Below are 19,651 nucleotides of genomic sequence, written 5' to 3'. Positions count from 1 at the left end.
ATATACAAAAAAAAACATTTTGTAATTTTTTACCAGAGAAAACAGAATTTATTTGTCTATTTATATATTTTTTTAACGTGTGAAAAAAAATCAGAAAATATTGCTCTCATGGTAGTTTGTTTCTCTCTGTTTATTACATTACAGCCCTAGCCTGAGAATTTGTTTTCGGTCTGCTAATTTAAAAATTGACATTAAAATTAAATTGATTAAATCTACAACATTTAATTCTCATAAAAATGGCCAGCAAAAAAGGTGTTTTCAAAGTTTTCTCTTATCTTTTCAATTTACCTGACCTGTTTGTTCAATTCCTATTCAAATTTCTTTCAAATGAATTTTGTGAATTTGCATAACACGGAAAGTTTAAATTTTTCTTTTAGTGGTGTTCTTTTTTTTCCGTATTTACATTGCTTCACCATCGTCCCGCAATCCTTTTTTTCTCATCCATTCGCGAACTCTCCACACCCATAGCAACTTGATTTTTTCTTCTGATTGCTGCTTTTGGTTAATAAAATTTATTTTGAGATGTAGGGTGGTGGCATTACTCATGCCCAGTCTATAATCTTGTGGCTACTTCGAAGATATCTTCAATTTTTCCCCACAAATTAATTTCAAAGAACCACAGAATTAGGAATATTTGATTTGCTATCATTAAATAAAAAATTTAAAGTGATATAGGGAAAGTGTACCAAATTCTGGCCAGCTTGCAATTCCGGCCACTTTTTTGTTCCTCAAATTTCCATGAATTTTTAGTTTTTACATACCCTAGAAATAATACAATGCAAAAAGTAACAAAAAATGTCGCTTCGACCAACAAGATTATATGAAAAAGACACTGGAAGAATTCCGGAAGGGCAAGGAACTATGAAACTGAATGTGGCCGAAATAGGCCACCAAAACTGTGTCTACATTTTTAATTCATTTTAAAATGTATTAAAGAATGATTTTAGAAAAAATTAATACGACAAAACTGTCTACGAGGTTCCAACACTGAGAGAAATCCGATAAAGTTAAAATAACATTCCGGAAATGTTTATTTTACCCTGCAATATTGATTTGAAATGCTTTTTAGGTGTATTAGGGCTTAAAGTTACCCATTTAATGTTAATTTTACCCTAAAAAAAGGTGTAAAATTAACATTAAAAAATTTTGATATATCTTTACACATAAAAAGTGTTAAGGTTATGAGGAAAAAAAGTTAATCGCACCCACGTTTTTTTCTCATTGAAGCAAAACTCCTTAAGAAAAAATGAAAAAAATTAATTTGTATTAAAAATATTACATTTCAATTTTAAGACTTTGACGCTTGCATGCAACTATGCCGGAATTTGCCACACTTACTCTACTTTTATATTTCGGTAGAATTTTAATTCTTTTGTAGGAATTATATCATTGATGCGCCCGACGATCAAATATACGTTACATCGTTAAGAAATTTACTAAGTGTCTCACAATTTTCAATGACTAAATTCTATATTTTCGATCAAAAATATTTAGTAGTATTTTTGAAAACTTGTTATCTTAATAACTATATTTTCTTTGAACATTTCGTTTTGATAATTTTTTAAACAAGAAATGCAAAATATTGGCAAGGTCATAAGTATGACCAATTTGGTAAGATTATTAACTTGTGGCCACAGCATTTGACTGTGAGGGCGATATTTGGTTTAGAGAGTTGTCAGTCGTGTTACTTTGATTCAGTGAATCTGAGTTTTCTAGCAAAAATTTAATAAAATTTAAGATAAGTGTTGAAATTGTAACATAAAATTGTTTATAAATAAGTAGTGCGTATGATCTTATTGATTTTTTCCAGGGCGGTGACATTAACTCTGAAAAATGCGACCAGTTTTATTGTAAATTTTTTCCTGTTTTCGTACACATTTCACGAGATATCTTCAAAACTATGTAGATTTCAAATTTGGGGTTTTCGTTTGCCTCTTCGTTATTAAATCGGCTTTTATTTTGTATTAGTATCTTTTGCAAATCCATTCTGCAATGACAGAAAACAGCTAATAAACTCAAAAATTTTTTCGGCACGCTAGAAACATATGGGAAACATAGGAAATGTTATGCCCCTAATTTTTTCCATTAACTTGCATTTTCTAGTAAATAACCTAACTTTTTCTGTTTTTACTTCTTAGGACAATGGAAAATACCGAAAAAGAAGAAAAGCCAAGCCGTATTATTGAACTCAAAGGATGCAAGGAATATTGAAAAGCATTGACAATAGAAAGACCACGACCAAAGTATTCCCATCATTTCAGCTGTAACACAGTCCCTACACAAACTATGCATTAAAGTGTCCGAAAATTCTCCGGGAGAAAAATTTTATCCGGAGGCTTTCGTAGTGCCCAAAAGAGAACAGTCAGTGGAGGATATTGTGAGGTGGGTTCTTCATGCAGCCAAACGTGGCTTTTTCATAACGAAAGACATGTTGGATTACTGGCCACTGACTATGCAGTGAACCAATGTCAGTAGTCTGCTACTAACATTGATAAAAAACCTTTTCTTTTCTTTTGTATTAAAATTATTTTATTACTAAGTTTGTTTTATATCATTTGAAATTGTGGCCATAAGTTATTCCATGAGTGGCCATAAGTTCGTAAATAAGGCCACAAGTTATCAATTTTACATGGTTGGAAATATCACATATTTTCCGGGGTTTGAAGGATTTTCCTAGTTAATTCATTTGAATATATCGCAAGAAACTACATGAAAAAAATTACTCTTAAAATGTTGCTTTAATTGATCAAAAAGATCAACAGCTGTAACAGCGTTATCACACTTGCACATTAAAATTTTAATGTGATTTACATTAATTGTCGCTTGTGAGCGTCCAAATATGTTATTTGTGTCTTTGAGTCACTTAATATTTGGGGTTTTTCTATTTATTGATAAGGAAGTGGACTTGGCCTGCAAAAATAAGTTTAAATTTACCTAAAGCATAAACATTTTTTACATTAAAAAATTAAAGAGAAAATCGCATTAATTTTTCGCATTAATGCTATAAATCAATTTATATCAAATTTTGCGGGCCAAGTCTACCTTTTTATCAACAAATAGATCAAATTTTGAATATAAAATGATTCAAACACACAAATTACACATTTGGACTCTCACCAGCGACAATTAATGTGAATCATATTAAAATTTTAATGTGCAAGTGTGATAACATAGTAAGGAGATATGTCCTTAGTGTGGCCATAAGTGATGCCTGCACCCTAGAGGTTTGAGGAAGACTATATATAAACGTTGTGCATTAAAATGTAAAATTTTCATGTAACTGCACGCATTTATCGAGATTATTGAAAGCACCAAGAATACCAAACACTTGAAAATTGAATTATTTTATGCCTTTCTAATTTCTACGAAATATATACCCCACCGCCAAACATCCAATTGGAAACTCTCTCGAATGTTGCGCGAAATTTCTTTTTGAATGGTGCTGCTGCTGAAGAAATCAACGCATACATTCAACAGCTCACAAAATCACACGGATGTGGGAAATTCAACTATTATTGTTCCACACTCCTTACATTGTACAATTTTTTCTATTGCTACAATAAATACGAGAGAATACACCATCATAATAATTCTCAATTTGAGGGAGGAAAGAGAAAATATTCAAGAAAAGATCTATTATGTTAAAATCGGTCTTGAATCGGTTCGGAAATTTCTAATTCAAAATTTTTAATTTAATTTCTTGTCAGAATTATTGTAATTCCCATTTCCCAAACTTGACACTATCTCAGCATATGTCCAACAACTTTGCACACACTACATTTTTTTTCGTAGTTTAAAGTCCAACATAAGATATCCTTTCTTGTATATGTATAATCTTCTTTTTCCGAGTGCATTAAATCCTCTTGCAAGTCTACTTCTTCAATTATTGCATCCGGACTTTTTCTTGCTGAGACGACATCTCTCATCCTCTCTCTCTCTCTCTCTCTTTCCCTGATTGCCCAAAGGCTTCACTTTCCAGTCCACATTTGTGCACATAACATCACAAGACAATCACTTTTCAATTTGAAAGATTAAATTGAGAATTTCCTATTAATTTTTTCTTTCTCCATATTTGCTTCTATGGCAAATTCTCAATTCAACTTCATCTCCTCACTTTTGCAAAAAAACACCCAGAGAAATCTGTTACTCCAAGTGCAATATGCTTACGCTCGTTTCTCTTATGTGTATATATCCGTTGACGACTTCTCGTTACCATCAAGCACAAAGAACTTTAAACTTTAAACTTGTGAAAACTTATATGAAAACAAAATAGAAAGTAAAAAAGAAAATTAAAAAAAAACTAAAAAATAAAAACTAAAAAAAGGGAAAATCACTGCATTGGGAGATTTCTCCACTTTTCTCCTTTTGATCCTGTATATAACATATAAAAACGTGCACTTTATTTCTTAGGAATAGTGTCTTTTTGTCAAATTTTTGTTTTTTTTTTTCAAAGTTTTTCGTAGAGAGACAAATTAAACAGATTTTGTTGTTGTTGTTGTTGTTGTAAATTTTTCAATACAAGCAATAATAAAATATTACTTGAAAAACACAAATAACCATCTAGGAGGAAAGTTAAAATCGCACTACTGCCTCTTGTGCTGGCTGGCCTCACTTGGCTGGTGATGAAGAAACTTTGGAATGTTGTTTCACACACAACACCACCATCCCGCGCCTTCCAGTCACAGTATGTGTTGTATATATAAAATGTTGTGTTAAAATGTTGCATGTATATCAAACATTTTATTTCAAACTTTTAGTATTAATTCTCTTTTTATAAGCTCCCATTCGCCACACATTCAATTCCAAGCTTCCATAGTTATGTGTGGTTGAGAGAATGGAAGAGGCTCCCCTCGCCAAAATACCACACAAACAGTCCTCTATATTCAACATTATTCCCTCACTTCTTGGTAGATATTCAACATTCGGTCTCTCTTTTTTTTAGTCAGAAATTCCATCTCTGAAATTTCATGCTATCTTTCTCATTCAGCATTTATAGCCCAAGAGCTCTCACATATTCTCTCTTTTGCCCATCAAACAGAATTAATACTTTTAAACATAACTAATGCACACAGCAAAAGAATGGATATTTTCACACCAATACAGTTTTAGTAGCACCACAATTGTTGACGCGGACAAAAATTGATATGATTTCAACATATATCATTGTTTTCTTACCAAAGGAACTCTTTGAGTCTAAGAAAACACTTTAGGTTTAGGCTCTAAACTAAAACTTGAATTCGACCTTTGAAGGACGATCCGTTTTCTTCGATGGAGATCATTAATTTCAAAGTGTCAAACTTAATTAATCCATTGTTGTGACGTAGAACGTTAGCAACTGCATATCCATATAGGAATCACCTCCCGAATCCTGAATCTATCACTCATTTTAAACCAGCAATAGGGAAACCCAGAAGTTGTCGGGAAGAATCAATCACTCAGAGAAACACATGAACTATCTCCAGAGCTTTCGGTTTGGAGATCGTGCTTTCCATAAACCGAAAGCTCTGGAGATAGTTGATGTGTTTCCCTGCGTGATTCTTTCTTCCCGACGATTTCTGGACTTTCTTATTGTTGGTTTGAAATGATCGATTTCCTAGAAGTCATCGGGAAGAAACAATCACTCAGGGAAACACATTAACTATCACCAGAGCTTTCAACTTGTAGACCTATCTCTTCATAAGCCGAAAGCTCTATAGATAGTTGACGTGTTTCCCTGTGTGATTCTTTCTTCCCGACGACTTCCGGACTTCCTTAATGTTGGTTTAAAATGAGTGATTAATTCAGTATTCAGGAGGCGATTTCTAGAAGTCGTCGGGAAGAAACAATCACTCAGGGAAAGACATCAACTATCACCAGAGCTTTCGACTTGTAGACGTAAACCTATCTCTCTATAAGCCGAAAGCTCTGGAGATAGTTGATATGTTTCCCTGAGTTATTGTTTCTCCACGATGACTTGCGGATTTCTCTATTGTTGATTGCAGCTTCACGTCGGTATATTCCCAGAATCATTTAGATAGATAGATAGATATTTATTTCATCATCAATAACTTAAAAGCGCAATACAAATATAACTTTGTGTAAGATTTGTAATTATGCGTCCACCGCCGTCTTAGCGTTGATAACCAACCTACTCCGGAGTAAAATGGTGGAAAAACTCCATCTCAGGTTGTATATGCTAGAGAAGTCTCAAATGGTTACAAATCAAAATTTATACAAAACTGACTTTCATTAGCACAACTTAATAAAGGTAACAGAAAAATGCTGATCTGTCTAATTTCGCGCGATTTGAAGCATTGTGAGAGGGTGAATGGCTAGCTCTAACTGAGCTGTGAGCCATTTGGGCAAACACCCGAGTGTGAATACTAAGTCACATTTTAAACCATTCTTCCCTTATAGTATCACTTACTTATAGGACAAGCAACAGATTGCGCAAAAATCATCCGATGAACTAGGTCATATTATTATAAATCGTATCCAGATTCTCGTATTACTGTAGTGATATTACGTTATAATATCCCGTATTGAAAAAATATACAAAATCCCAAGAGATCCTCCCCGCAATGTGGTATCCCTATTTAGACGTTCAGTTCTTTACACCAAAATTACGCGCTCAAAATTGCGATAGTACAGCCAGGGATTCTACCGCCAAAGAACTAACACTTTTACAAAATACTTAATGCAAAGTATCTTGTACTGTGGACTTCACTCCTTCTTGTGGCGAGTTAGACTTTACTTCTTAGAAGTAATTGTTCGTTAGATGAATGGGCTATTTCTAGTTACTAGGTTACAACTACACTATTTGCCTTTAGTTAATCTACCAGAGACCACAGACTTGTATTTTCGATCTCAGACTCCTAGTAAATGTATAAACATTGATATCGCAACACTTAACTAGTCCACCAGATTGGTGGAAGATTATTTCCAGTTAGGCATCGACCAATCTAGCCCTTAAACAACTCTTTTCCGTCTTTTTCAGTTTGGGCCAGCGTATAATAATAGGTGTCTTAATAACATTTGTTCGTAAATGTTCGTATAAGGAATTTACTCCGTTTACATTGGTATTTGAAGTCAGATGAGACATGTCTCCGATGTAACATAGAGAATTAAAAGCTCCTGATTTTAGAAATAAATCCATCAAGGATCATGTAATTAACGTCGTTGTTTGCGAGGACTTGCATTTTTAAACTGAGAGATCACGAACACAGTTGTAGAAAATCCATTGTTCTCATGTCCTAATGGAGATCTAGTGGAACAGTGGCACTAGCGTAGAACCAGTTCTTTGGCGATGAGAACCCTGTCTTGGCTCTCATAGTTGTGAGCCCCGCCCGGTTCACAGAACTGAATGTGTGGAACCGGACGTTTTCACGTAATCATAAAACGGATAAAACACATTACACCGCCTTCGATCAAAAAATCCAGAAGCACGGTAAAAGCATCTACATTGCTGAAGAAACTCCTGGGCGGTCTGAAGTCATTCTTCCTCTTCTATTCATTAAAAGATAACACTTCTGGACAGTCAGCATAGATATTTTTCTTTCAATACTAGCGTAATCTTGAGCGTAATACTAAACGAACGAGCAAACGAGCGAATCTCTCGATACAATTAATAAGAATGAGGAACATAGGATTGTTTTAGGTATCGATCTATCTATCTATCTATCTTAAACCCATAACCAGATTAGGGTTAATCAGTTTAAAATTGGATAAATGGATTTATATATTGGAAGTTTAGTATTTAATCTTCCTCTCAGAATTGAGCGGAAAAACTAAATTCTATTGTCCCTGTTTATCCTTTTCCCTCCAAAATAGTTTTTTTTACAATATTCAGAGAAAATATTGATGCTAACTTCACATTGCTTCCAGAATCCAATAGTGATCTTGTACGATCACTTCTCACTCCACTATCGTTGATCAACGAGATGAAAAACACCATAATATACAATCAACAGAGCTCACAATTGAGGCTTTCCTTTCTTCATAATCTCTCACATACTTGCTCAGTTGATCTTTTCACACATTCACGATCTCACTTAGAGATCGTGGATATCTTTCTCAACCATGATCACCATAGTCTCTGGCTCACCAGATTCTTGTATTGCTCAACATTTCAGCTCACAGCATCGCATTCCATCGAATGAAATCCTTTATGCGAGCTATGTCAAGATGTTACACACCACCAGTCTTTTCCCAAATGCTCATGTAGTGAATGATCACCACGATCGTTCGCGATCGTGCACAAACACACCATCATTTTGAGATTTTACATTGAAGAACTGTGTAAAAAGCTCTCAAAGTTTCTCGAGAAACTTTAAATACCGTTTGGCGGTTTAAATTCACATATACCTCAGCATTGCATGAATTGGAGAGACTGACCGTGCACAAATACCAACATCACAAATCACCCACATTGAAGTGGGATTCGAGAGGAAAAGATCACTCGAAATCTCACATCTCTTGAAGTCTCCCCATAATGGAGAATTGCTTCAATTGAAAATACTCTATCTTGAGTCTTCTTCCCATTGAGCTCATTATTCTTTCTGATGCTGATTTCTGTGCCTTCATTCCAAAGTGCCTTTTGGTCTTTAGGATAGCAAGATAGACAGAGACAGGCAGGAGAGGGAGTGATCGCGACCATCACCAATTCCAGCCAACAATGCAAAAATGTTGATTGGCAACAAGATCTCGCACAACAGAGCGAGAAAGAGAGAGATCAGTCTTTGCCAACGTCCTCGATATATTATAATTACACTTCTTTTTCCACCATCCTCCTTCAATACATACATTGATCTGTATTAAATATATATCTATATATGCATACATATATATAAAATATATGTATATAAGCTCTATATATGAAATCTATCTCGCAAATGGTAAATCTAACACAAATCATAGGAAAGTTATATTAATTGATAAATATTATTTTATTTATTTATTTTTAATAAAAAAAACTTATTTTTTCCTTTTTGGTATTTGTGTGTTCCATTCCATTTTATTTTGTATGTGGTGAGAATAAAAAGAGCCACGCATGCATTTCCAACTTATTTCCCTTCTTGGACAGATCTTCTTCTCTTGTTTTTTTTTACATTTGAAATTCCTTCTTTCAATGTACTTCTTGTTATACTCTCCCATCTCCCATTTTGAGAAAAAGGGAGAGCAATAAAGAGAAATCATTTTTTCTGTCTTTCCATCCAAGAAACTCTCAAACAACAAATACCAACAAGTACGATATTCCCCAGAGTGAAATGAGATGAGGTTACCAAGAAAAACAAGTGGAAGAAGAGTCATTGATCATCTGTACTAGATTTATACATGCCCTTTAAATTCACCTTTAAAGGGCCCCTCGTGCAGCATTTAAAGGGATCAAACGTGAATGCAGGTATAGAGAAAGAAAAGATCTTTTCACACGACACATCTCCCTATAATACATAACTATATATACTTATATATCAATATATATATTGGAATATTCAATCAACTTTTCACCATTAGCACACTTGAAAGAAACATCACGAACATCTTCGTTGAAGATGGAGAGATTCCATCGAGACCAAAAAAAAAAAAAGAACTATTAATACCTTAGGCAAACATTTACCAAAAATTTAGTGATTTTTTCTCATTATAGCCTCTATAAAAATTTAATCTCTTTTCTTCTGCATAATCACAAAAAAATATATTGTTTTTAGGTATTTTCTTAATGAAACATTTGCTAAAAGAATTGTTATGTATATATTTACTAATAGGTTTAATTATTTCGATCGTTTTAAAAAAATCAACATTTAAGTGTATACTTCGGGAGAGAAAACTGCAAAGAATTTACTAAGAACATTCTGTCAAAAGAGAGATCAGTTCTAATCTAGATGATAAATTGAGGGATGATTTCCACCTTGAAGAAAGTATTCCTCTAGCGAATCTAAAAACTGTACTACACACGAGAACTGAGTGGAGAGACTGCGAAGGGAACATCAGTGATGAACCATCTTCACAGATGGCTCACGAGTAGAGGGCTCCTCCAGAGCCGGGTACCACTGTTCGGAACACGGAATTAGCGAGTCAGTGCCACTCGGCCGGTATACTACTGTATTCCAGGCCGAGGTCACAGCAATCCTAATTGGGATTCAAATCCTAGATGAATTTCGTATTTCTGACAAGAAGATAAACCTATTCTCTGATAGTAGAGCTGCTTTACTCTCCATATCAAGAAACAAATCACGCTCTTCACTGGTGCTCGAGTGCCGGAAAATGTTAGAAGCGGCCTCACTTGTGAAATTAGTCTACACTGGGTGCCCGGGCACTATGGTATTGCAGGTAACGAAGAGGCTGAACGCCTCGCAGTAGCTGGAGCGATGACTAAATTCATCGGTCCTAAACGCTATACCATGTGCGGTAGTAACTTAGTTTCCCCTATTAACGGAAATTTCTCAGCAGTTAAGAACTGCTTTTGTAACTCGTAAAATTCTACCTTCAGAAGGCAAAAACCAACCTTAAATTTATAATACCTTGTACTTATTTTTTTCAAAATTTCTGCAACCTCTCCTCCTATTGGCAAGGAAAGTCTTAATGGCCTAGACACTAGAGAAATTTATGTCCATATTAAGGAGTTTTTCCTGCACAAGCGCAGGGAATTTGCTTCATGGAGATACATTTCTCTAGTGTGTAGCGGGCATTAGGCTTCGTAGTTCGTACATACTCTGGCTTCAGCAGACACTTCATCTTTTTCCCATATTTCTTTAATAAATCTGACCTAGTGCCAATATATAGCTTGTCTTAATGACCTCTACACACTAGAGCAATTTATGTCCATATTGAAGCAAATTGCGGACACTTGTGTGGGAAAAACTCTTCAATATGGACATAAATTTCTCTAATGTGTAGAGGCCTTAAGTCACACACACATTTCCTGAAAAAATAGCTCAGATTCAATTAGGGACATGGAAAAAATATGAAATGTTCGAAGCCAGAGTATGCGAAGCCTGGGAGACTTCTCCTTATCTCTTTAAGGGTTCAAGGTAAAAGACCATATGTGAAACCATTCTAACAGTGGTATCAAACTAGAGAATTTTACATTAAAATTTTAATGTGATTCACTTTAATTGTTCCTGATATGTGTCCTAATGTGCAATTTTCGTCAAGAGCTTCTAGAAATCGATTCATTTAGTGATAAAAAAGTGAACACGAGTCACAAAAATTGATTTAAATAGATTAAAATAGCATAAATACGATTGATAATAATTAATGAGCAAATTAATGAGAATTGAGCAAATTTATGAGCAAAATTTGCTCATTAAATTTTCATCAAGTACTACTTTATTGCAGTCATTCGGGTAGTTTTTCAGGCCATTTGCGACAAATTGAGTCACCAATCGCCAGAACTCACACCTCAGTCGGGATTTGGGTGATATTGGCTCCCTCATTTTCGTAGTCTTCTTTTGAAAATAAAACCCCACGATTTGAAGTAGCTCTTTAAATTCCACCGAAGTCATCCGGAGAAAATTATTGTCCAAAAAAATCACCGCAGAGAATTTCAACGACACCATGCGAAGGTCGCGTTAGGAGCCAATCTCTCGCCCACATCCTTCTTCTTCTCGCTTAGCGGGTCCTTTTGCACGACATAAAAGTAGCGTACAGGAGGAAAACTTCCTCTTCACTAAAATCGCACATTTTCGCTCAAACGACTGAAATGCTTCAAAAACAAAAACACTCATCTGACAACCCGTGTGCCATCGTGACATTGAGCAATTCTAGCAATGTGTCCTGACTAAAACAGCAATTTCGAGTGGTTCTAGAAGTTTTAATGAGCAACTTTTCACTTTAACTTTAATGTGAAATTTTCTAGTGTGATAAATCCGTAAAACTAACAATACTCAATTCCACATTAACCAATCCAAGCAAATTTGAAAAATAATGTTATTCACATCAAGACTATATTGAATGTTCTTTTGGCATTCTCACCATTCTAATGTGGACTTTATATGGTGAAAAAAAGTGAGTCATTGCATTGCCCAGCAAGAGAATGATGAAGAAAATAAAAATTCACGAAACATGATCAACTTGAAAATGTCAATTCAACAGCATTATGTCAGAGACACTGCCTTTAAATACAACACGTCATTTCCCATTTAGTTTGGTTTTCAGCGTTATAATCATAAAAGAGTTAGGAGTGACAGAGATGGAGGGAATATGCCTGTTAGACACGCAGTAACATTTTGTTCTACTTATACGATCACACTACACATTCTTAAGCATTATGAACAAATTTTCATATTCTATCACTCCCAGCGTTGATCATTTATTTACTAGCTCAAAAGATAGAATAAAAAAAAACTGAATAACCATCCAATTGATGTGGCAATTTATACAAGTTTTTTTTTATTCTTAGGTAATTGCAAAATGTCCAAGGTCCAACTATCTCTAAAATACAAAACAACATCACTAGGTCCCGAAAATTCCCAGAATTATGAATTCTTATCAATTGGAAACTTTAGATTTATGCTTAATAACTTCAACATCAAAACAATATGACAAAAAAATCACCAAGAGTAAACAAGCGAATTGAAGAGAAATCCGAAGAAAATTGATTATTTCCATGAAATTTCTGATTAACTGCATAATATTAATGAACTTTGGATGTCATTCGTTGTTATTGACTCATCTGAATTTATGGATTAAGCAGAATACACAATTGCTGAATATGGCCTAAGACAGCATGGAGAAAATAATTGGAAGTGATAAAAACCTTTACAGGATGAATCAATTTGGTGCGCTAAATAAAGTTTAATTAATGCAAAAAATCTATAATAGTTTGTGCGAAATTTATATTTATTAACATTTATATTTTGCAAAAATCCATCTGCCAGAATTTTATTTTATTTCATGACTTGTATAATAATAATAATAATGCGAATCTTATGTTGGATAGATAATTTAGTTCTTCTGAAATGCATTTTCAGTAATTGTATACTCTATCGAAATGGGTCTAATTCTGACACAGTTAACACCAGAAAATCTAGTAGGGTAAAGTGATATAATTTGGAATTAGTGTTACAAGTTGGACAATTCGCCGGTACAAGTTGGACATGGCTTTTTTCTTGATAAATACAGTACAAAATTTGTTTTTAAGCATAAGGAACCAAATTATAAAACCAAAGCATTAAAAATATACAAATAAAAATGAAGTAATAAATTTATCAGGACAAAAAGTCTTGTCCAAATTGTACCATTGTCCAACTTGTACCACTTTACCCTAACTCAAACAGGATTCAAACTCACCACGCTGTACCGTAGGACCGAAAATCTACTATTTTACTGTAGTATTTTGTCAAATTTAAATAGCTTTAAGAATAATAAGCGAAATAAGCTTTAAATAAGAAGGATATAGGTACCGTAGATGTAGGTGACTTTGTACTCAGGGGCTGACTTTGCACCCCTGCTCTTCGCAAGCTTTGCTTTAATTCTAGGACTTAAGGATTGTTTAGAGATCATCCTTAAGTGCTAGAATTAAAGAAAAGTTTACAAAAAGCAGGGCTACAAAGTCACCCCCCGAGTGCAAAGTCACTCACATCTATGATAATTCGTCAAGTAATTGAATTACGCTGTATAACAGTACTATCAAAAACTATCTAGGACTCAAAGTAGATTAATCAGGACATCAGAAGATCAGACTAAATTAACCAGAACTACATCCAGACAAAGCGAACAAAGCTATAGTAAATTGAATATCTATGATTTAATACTTTTAATTCAATTACATAACAAAAATCCGTATAACACTTGTATAACAGACGTGTTTATGTTCAATTTTCCAAAATACGTAAGAAAAAGTTACTTTTATTTTGCCTGTAGCACAATTTAAAAGGTCTTTTTCTGTATATTAACAAATATTAATCGGTACAGAAAGCATGTGACAGTTAAGGCTATGCATTACTGCATTGATTATCCAGCAATCTGTAATTCTTTTACTATCGTAGCTATTGAGATTCTGTAACATGGTCAACGACATATCATCGATACCATAATCAGAGGATATGTGCTTTAAACATCCCTTATTCAAAAAATAACCATCACTCACTAAAACTAAGACCGGTTACCCGGTCGCAATTACGCAATAATTACTTTTTGGAAAATGATTTTTTTTTTTTTAGAAATATAAGCTCTTATAAAAACTTAAGACATTGGTGCTTATTATGCACTCTGTCCGGAATTTGGTGCATTTCCCCAATATCGATTACAAGACATTTGATTTTGTAGATTTAAAAGATTATTTATGAAATTTTAAGGTAGGTGTTCCAAATTTCGGCATAGTCGCATGCAAGCGCCAAAGTTTCAAGTTTCAAATAAAACGTTTTTAATATAAATTGAATGTTTTATTCCTTCTTCTTAAGAAGTGTTGCTTGGAACCTTGTAGACAGTTTATCGTCTTTATTTTTCTCTAAAATCATTCTTAATACATTTTAAAATGAATAAAAATGTAGAGATAGCTTTAGTGGCCTATTTCGGCCACCTTCATTCTCATAGTTCTTTGCCCATCGGGAACTCTTCCAATGTCTTTTACACATCATCTCATTCGTCGAAGCGACATTTTTTGTTATTTTTTCAATTGTATAATCTCTAGAGTATGCAAAAACTAAAAATTTATTGAAATTCGAGGAACAAAAAAGGTGGACGGAATTGCAAGCTGGCCGGAATTTGGCACACTTAACCTATTTATGAAATTTCAAGTATCTTTTCTATTGATCCTTGAAAAATTATATCGAATTCTGATATTTTTCTATAAAACATCTTTTGAATTCTTTCAAGAAACTCATTTCTCTTCATTCCCTCTTTTTTATAGAACCGAACAAATTTTATATCTCCAATAATATTCCTATTATGTAAATTTCACACTATTTCTTATTTAATCGAAAAGTCAGTGGCACATTTTAAGATCACTGAATTTCTCTTTTATTACGCTAAAGAATTTGTGTTTCTGAAATTGCTAGTCTACGTAGAAAAAAAAAACGACTGATGATAGTCAATGACATGAACGGTAATATTTTTTTTTTGTCCAGAAGGTCATATTTGCATTTGCAACTTTGTTGTATTCTATGAATGGTAAGCGTAGGTACTAGATAAAAAAAAGCATTGAAATTATCTCACAGAAACGGTTGACAAATGGTATTTTGCGGTGAGATATGAAATGAAATAGTAATAATTATAAAAGTGATTGCAAATGTCTTGTCGTGCTTTAGTGATTGTCATCGTAGTCGTTCACCTCCGGTTTTCTGTTTTATATCCAACTCTTCATCGATGGTAGTTTCTTTCTCTCATGTTCTTTTTTGTTGCCCCCTCAGCTTTTGCCTTCTTCATCTCCGTAAAACAACAACAACAACAACAAAAAAGACGGTGGAAAAAAGACGAAGAAAAACTCGCGATCACGGTTCACCAATTCGACAGGCAATCCACAAACCAACGAGGCAGCAGCAACACAACAATTTTCTTCGAATTGCTGGCTCACAGTTATTTTTTTTCCTACATACATTTACTTCACTGTCTTTGGATATTATTTCTCCACTCCACCACATATAGTTTCTCTGCCCAAGAAGTTATATATATTTGCAAAAGTACACCAAAGAAGTGATTTCGAATACTGGTACAACATATACACCATACAAAATCCCAGGCCATGCCAAACAACTCAGCGCCACGATGGATTTGCAGTGTGAGGAAATCATCAAATTGTGAGGATTGCAATTTTGGATTTTTCTCACAGATCAATTTCTTACATGAAAGTCAGCAATTTTCCATTGTTTTTTGCATTCACTTCAACTCTTTCGTTATCTCGTCATTCATTCAGTCTTTTCGAGCATATATATATACACCTCCTCCATCCACAAAATGCACTTTTTTTTCATACTCTCCACCTCTCCCTCCTGGTATGAGGATTGTCTTTCTTTCTTTTCATAATTTTCCTCCTCGCAAAATATGGAGAAATTAATGCAATATATTATATATAATTGAGATGAATGAAATATCTCTAACTGAATATTTTCTCCATCGTCATTTAATATTTCTCACAAAACTGCATCGACATTCTCCTCCCAGCTAGTTTGTAATTTTGTCGAATGGTCACGATAGTGGTGAATGTTGAGGAGAAAAAAAAATTGTAATAATATGAATTATATTTCAGAATTGCGTAATTTGACCACGCACTCAAAGTATGCAAGTCTCCACCAAGTAAAAATACTTGAAATTTTATACCATATCATTTTACTTATGGTGCAATCTATATTTATTTGTGCACTGAGATTTTTCTGTCAATCTCACAGAAAAATTAATTATTATGCTTTTCAACAAAAAAAAAAATACACACAGTGATAAGCCCAAATAAGTTTATGATATCTGAGATTCTGGTATGTCACTGCGGAATGCTTTATTTGAATACAGAATAGAAGAATGAAAAGGTTACCAAAAATTATAACCACTTATAGCCAGAGGACACTGGTAGAATTAAAGAATTCACTGATGAATTTTATTTAAAGATGTGATCACATTTAATTCTTCTAAAGAACTATGAAAATTAACCTAGAGTAATTGTACCATAGTGTACCAAATTCCGGCCAGCTTGCAATTTCGACCACTATTTTTGTTCCGCAAATTTCTCTGAATTTTTAGTTTTACATAGGGCAAGTGTGCCAAATTTCGGCATAGTTGCATGCAAGCACCAAAGTATCAAGTTTGAAATGCAATATTTTTAATATAAATTGAATGTTTTATTCCTTCTTCTTAAGGAGTATTGCTTGGAACCTTATAGGCAGTTTATTGTCTCCATTTCCTCTAAGATAATTCTTAATAAATTTTAAAATGAATATAAATGTAGATATAGCTTGGTGGTCTATTTCGGCCACCTGCATTCTCATAGTTCTTTGCCCTTCGGAAATTTTTCCAATGTCTCTTTAACATTATGTCGTTTGCCGAAGGTATATTTTTTGTGATTTTTTGGCATTGTAGAATCTCTATAGTATGCAAAAACTAAAAATTCATGGAAATTCGAGGAACAAAAAAAGTGGATGGAATTGCAAGATGGCCGGATTTTGGTACACTTACCCTACCCTAGAAATTATATAATGCAGAAATAACAAAAAATGTAGCTTCGACGACAATGTGAAAAAGACTTGAGAAGAATTCCAGAAGCGCAAGGAACAATCAGAATAAAGTTGGCCGAAATATGCCACAAAAGCTATGTCTACATTTTTATTGATTTTAAAATATATTAAGAATAATTTTACAGAAAAGGAGACGAGAAACTGTCTACAAGGTTATAAACAACACTCTTTACAAAGAAGTAACAAAAAAATCAATTTGTATTAAAAATCAAACTTATCCTATATTCTTTTTCTTGTGGGCATAAATCCTAGAAACTGTTGATGCACCTCAATAAAAATAGAAAATTTTTAGTCCATATTGGGGTAAGTGTGCCAAATTTCGGCCAGCTTTCAATTTCAACCATTTTGAATGTAATTTCGTCCAAGTAACTAAATTAATTCAAATTATTGATTTATTCTTTGGAATAATCAACGATTTTTTTTTCTTTTTACTATTTATTCTTTGTAGAAGGTAACAACCCACAAATCGTTAAATTTTGGGTATAATTTAAATTAATATTGTGTTATAGAAATTTCAGTGTGGAAAGACTCTTACAAAAAATGTGACAGATCGTTTGTATTGCTAGAAGTCTAGTACTTTGTGATGAACTGCAAATAATTTTCCTTCAAGGTTTTTCATATAAATTGATTAGTGTTCATTAAAGATTGTTTTGGTTTATGTTAATAGTTATGCTCAGCGCACAATAACTTTTATTGCACAATACATCCTATAGTCTTAAGTTTGAAAACTAATATTTTATTTATAAATTGATTTTTTACTAATGTCTTATTTAAGGGTGTTGATTAGAATAGATATTGGCTTTGTGTGTTATATCGGACACCAAGTTTCTGTTTCTAGAAATCTCTTGCCCTTTTGCAACACTCTAAAGGATTTTTCTAGAGCTTCTTGGTCATAAAGGCGACACTCTTTTGTTTTTTTTTTGTCATTGTATATACAAATTCTAGAAATTAAAAAAAAAAATAAAAATTATATGGAACATTGATAAACAAAAGAAGTGTCCGATATTACCAACCCTACGAATTCTGCCATTTTATTTCGAACATGACAGTGTTTTTTGTAGCAAAAGACCTACAGCGAGGTATTTCAAAAATATGGAAAGAAATGGGGATGGAATTAAACTCAATATTTTGTATCGCTAACTGTATATTCAACCTTAAACGAAAATCGTAAATTGATTATCAATTTCCGTTCCCTCTTCAGAAATATTCGGAAAGGTCGAAAGAATCAATTACTATATATAGAAGACAAAGACTATCTTAAAACTGGAGATTTAGCCTAGTTTCTGAATGTCTCCAAAAACTAAATAACAATTAATATTATTGCTTTTTTCAAAATGCATTTGATCATTTCCCATTAATATATAATTCTAAATTAAAATTTTCCAAAAAATCTTGCTTAGAGGCCAAACGGTTAGAGATAGAAATATAGGACTTTCGGGGGAACTTCCCCCTAGTTGACAATAAGAATTGTAATACAAAACCATCTTCTTTTGTATTACTCGAAAACACATTGCGCGATTTTTTTTAATTTTTGGATATGTTTTAGAGATTACCCAGGCGGATATTTAGTCGTTATACGAAAACACCGTTAAATCATTCTTATAAACGGGTTTTCAAGGTCAAATGTTAAAAAGCTCTGGAGAGCGCATTTATAAATCTGATGATATCATGTTTGGGCTCGTTGGAAAGGTTTTGGAATTTCTGACAAGAATAAGCCGGTACCAATCGGTTCCGAACCAGTAATTCATAAGAGGTAACTAATTTTTATTCGAAAATCAATTTTATTGATCCTAAGATATTTCGAACGATCTTTTATGAATTTATGAATCACGAGTTCGAGCATTTCACAAAGCCTGGGACGCCTTGCCACCCCTTTTTTTGTTACATGAATTTTTAATCTCAATAATAAATAATTAAAATGCGATTATTAACCTTTGATGGTGTACCATGAAAGAGGAATATTAAATTGAATAGATAGATGCAAATATGCACCATCAATATTTGCATTCTGGAACAATGTCTCTATATCTGTCATGTTCAAAACCCGATCCGAAAAAATTCAATCAACTATTTAATTACACATTCTTATGCATGTTAACCCCAAAAGTACACATTGTATAGAGAAAAAAAAAACATTGTAGAATTGCCCTAAAAACTACAAATATTGCAAACGCAAATTGTCTGCTCAACTCTTTATGCAGTGTGCAATAGATGCAGCAACAAGTAAAATTACTACTTTGTAGTCACCATAGTTAAAACTTTTTCCCATCTCATACCTCCTTCTACTCCCTCAGCACCATGCCCCCTTTGGCTCTTTACCCAAAAAGAAAACACACATAGACACGTGAAAAAAGTATAAATACACACCTAATTTTTAACTCACCTATTTTGTGATATTTCATTGAAAATACAATCATTTGTTAACTCCTAAACATAAGGAATTCCATGGCAAATGCATTTTCTGTATGTGTGCAAGAGATGGAGAGAGAGAGAGAGCAATGGTAAAAATT

At 33.5% G+C, this 19,651-nt stretch overlaps 1 protein-coding gene across 5 annotated transcripts in view; it reads right to left on the bottom strand.

The window, feature by feature from the left end:
• Positions 1-19,651, bottom strand: part of LOC129808023 (fibronectin type-III domain-containing protein 3a) — a 191,039-nt gene that overhangs the window by 109,514 nt on the left and 61,874 nt on the right. The window contains exons 1-2 of one of the 5 annotated variants that reach the window (XM_055857678.1): positions 4,399-4,600; positions 4,168-4,253 (exon numbers count right to left, since the gene is read on the bottom strand). The exons of 1 other annotated variant lie outside the window; for it this stretch is intronic. The gene's annotated coding sequence lies outside the window, so the exon portion shown is untranslated. Of the gene's footprint in view, positions 1-4,167; positions 4,254-4,334; positions 4,601-19,651 lie in introns of those variants that run through there. 3 more of the 5 variants (XM_055857677.1, XM_055857676.1, XM_055857679.1) reach the window with 3 other exon arrangements.

This window comes from Phlebotomus papatasi, chromosome 3 (assembly GCF_024763615.1).
Source record: "Phlebotomus papatasi isolate M1 chromosome 3, Ppap_2.1, whole genome shotgun sequence".
NCBI lineage: Eukaryota > Metazoa > Arthropoda > Insecta > Diptera > Psychodidae > Phlebotomus > Phlebotomus papatasi.
This window is presented reverse-complemented; position numbering and strand designations above follow the sequence as displayed.